Source organism: Priapulus caudatus, unplaced genomic scaffold (genome assembly GCF_000485595.1).
Source record: "Priapulus caudatus unplaced genomic scaffold, Priapulus_caudatus-5.0.1 Scaffold1144, whole genome shotgun sequence".
In the NCBI taxonomy this organism is placed as follows: Eukaryota; Metazoa; Priapulida; class Priapulimorpha; order Priapulimorphida; family Priapulidae; genus Priapulus; species Priapulus caudatus.
In genome coordinates, this window is record NW_014578205.1 from 81,777 (window position 1) to 84,613 (window position 2,837).

Sequence of the window (2,837 nt, forward strand, 5' to 3'; positions counted from 1 at the left end):
TCTGCTACCTTTTTCTACTTTCACCTCATCATCATTACTCCACTTCATCGCCTCAGGTAGTTATCCGCCCGCTATTCTCAGCACACTTTCTTCTCCCATCCTCCCATACCTGATTCTCTATTAAATTATTAACCCCTTGTTGTTGGGGCGGCGTTCACATATTCGCACGTAACACGCTGATTCGCGTCTCCAGAAATACGGTATTTGCGAGCTGCGAGCTGCTTTAAACAATCAAGCGAACAATGCGAAATAAACAATGAAATGCGCACCAACTGCCGATAAAATACGTAGACTGGTCCGCGCTCGACAGTTCCACTCGCGTTACACTGGAACTGTCGAGCGCGGACCAGTCTATAAAATACGCGGCTTCAGAAATCCGGTATTTAGCGTTCATACGAGGAAATGCGCGGTCCAAGAGATCCGGTATTTCTCAAGCACGGCAAATTATTCGGGGTCTGAGAAGCCGCGTATATACATCAAATACCGGAGCTGTCTAGATACCGTATTTCTTAGACCGCGTATTTTGCCTTGTGTGAACGCTAAATACCGGATTTCTTGCTACGTGTGAACGCGGCTTTTGATTCCTGATTTTAACAAAACTACAGTTACTATCCGGCTAATAGATTCTACATTCAAAACCTTTTTTTGCTAATTTTGGTCCGTATATAGCTACTCGCGGGTAGATATCATACCATAAAACACCCATGTTGTAGTTGTACCATATATGTTGTCACAGTCATATGGGTGTTGTAGAATATACGGTATCCGCTAGGCATTTCAACTTTAACCACTCACATTAACACATTTTCACATTAACGGCGGTAAAGAACGATCCCGGTGGAATGACACATTTCGTTGTGTTTGCTGACATCTAAATGCGACTTAATTGGCTTTTTGTTAGGGGGGAATCATATGTAAACTTTCGCGCAATTAATTATCTCAGAACTGTTTCATGGAGTGACTCTCTCGCGCAGGCGTTCTATAAATATAACTTACCTTTAAACTCGTGCGAGTCGTGCGGGCGACTTCAGCGACTTGCGACCAGACTGCGAGTGAGCAACAGGCCACGAGCTGACGGAGTTAGAAGCTACCATGTGTGTTATTACCTCCGCTCAACGTAGTCACGTGAGACGGGTATAAATACTCGCACGTAAAAAGCTTTTCCGTTAACCACAACATTATAAATTAGAAGCTCGGGAAAAGACGTAGCATGATCTTACGCAGAAAAAAATATTAAGAGCAGCTGAGACTCGTTAGTCTGGACCTCACATCCTATATTAAATCTACGTACCGAGAGTAGTTTTTTTTATTTAAGACAGGATGGCCTGCATTTTTCGTTAAGACTTTGACAGAAACCATAAACATTAGCTGCAGATGAAGCTGGGCTCATTGGACTTAAATTAATTAAACTTAATTACCCTTAGACCAATGAACTAATACGTGTAAGAATGGATAGGCATTAAAACATTATTAGCAGTTCGCATATATTGTCTTGCAAGAAATCAAAATTTAAACAACCAAGCCTATCTATACCGATGATACGCATGGAATATAACAGTATGATACACATGCTTATGCCTAGAAATAAACCAGTCCAAGGCTTCTGTCAGACGTATAACGTTGAAAACAGAAATGCACGTTACCTTGATTTAAACTTTTTCACGCAGAATTTTGCCGACATTCAAGGTTTTTGCCGAGTTATTTTCGAGTCCCAAATCGTGTCTAGCAAATGCATACTGTGTCTATTATATGTGTACATGTCACGATATGTACTATGGGATCGTGTCTAGTCATGCTCACTGGTTTTTGCAGTTACCTTTACGTCACCTGGTGGTAACGGTATTTTTTGTGTCTTTACCTACCAAAATCGGGTTAGTTTTCAATGGCGGGTGACCGTGTGTCGTATGAAAGGTTTTGGATAGAGTTCATTCATCGTGTTTTAATATTACAAAATCGTGGTCACTTCAGCTAGCAGTGTGTATAATTCGGTGCGGTTTATTATAATACGCTACTGCCTTTTGGTTATCACGCCGTATAATAATAATAAAAACTACTGTAACTACATTTTCTTGTTCTAGTGGTTTAAGCACCCTATAAATACTGTACGCGGTGACAAGTCCTTGAAGGAGCAGAGTAATTAATGTAGGACAGCTGGATAGAAAAAAAAGCACATGCTCTGATTTTTTACGCATTTCTATTTCACGAAAGGTATTAACAAGCAGGCAAATGAGTACACTTTAGTTATGGGGCTGATCAATAGGTGACAGGCAAATGTTTCTCAACCGTGGTCCATATAGGGACCCCTTGGAGGAATGACATCTTCCAGGGAGGGAAGCACGTGCGGGTTGCAAGTGTGTCTGCTTCGTATCACATCCCTCCGATGTGTTTCAACTACGAGTCACATGTCGTGCAGTAGATGTAGAAAAAAAGTTGTGAATAGCAAGATGATTCCACGGGTTGCATCACGCTCAACGCATGCATCGCACTATTATCTCTTGTACGGTATTACAGTAAAGTAAATTCACGTGTACTACGTACGTGTACGTGTACACGTGTACTACGTCTCTGCCGCGTCGATCAATTGTTACCTCCGCCAGGGGCTTGGCGGAGGTTATGTTTTCACCGGCGTGTGTTTGAGTGTTGGTTTGTGGGTTTGTGGGTTTGTGTACGCTCGCTGATTGGCTGATTGGCCCGCCACCGCCGTTGCCGCCGCGCCGGAACCGCCTGTATCATATATGTTAAGCCTAACTTAAAAAGTTATGGACGGATTGTCATAAAATTTTCAGGACACGTCAGAAATGGGCTAACTCAGAATTGATGAGATTTTGGTGGTGATC

The 2,837-nt window shown here is 42.3% G+C and overlaps 1 protein-coding gene across 1 annotated transcript in view; it reads right to left on the bottom strand.

The window, feature by feature from the left end:
• The window catches only part of LOC106815545 (hemocyte protein-glutamine gamma-glutamyltransferase-like), a 27,227-nt gene extending 26,124 nt beyond the window's left edge, over nucleotides 1–1,103 (bottom strand). Inside the window, exon 1 of the mRNA XM_014820013.1 lies at nucleotides 997–1,103. The gene's annotated coding sequence lies outside the window, so the exon portion shown is untranslated. The remainder of the gene's footprint in view (nucleotides 1–996) is intronic.
• Between the last annotated feature and the right edge of the window lie 1,734 nt (nucleotides 1,104–2,837).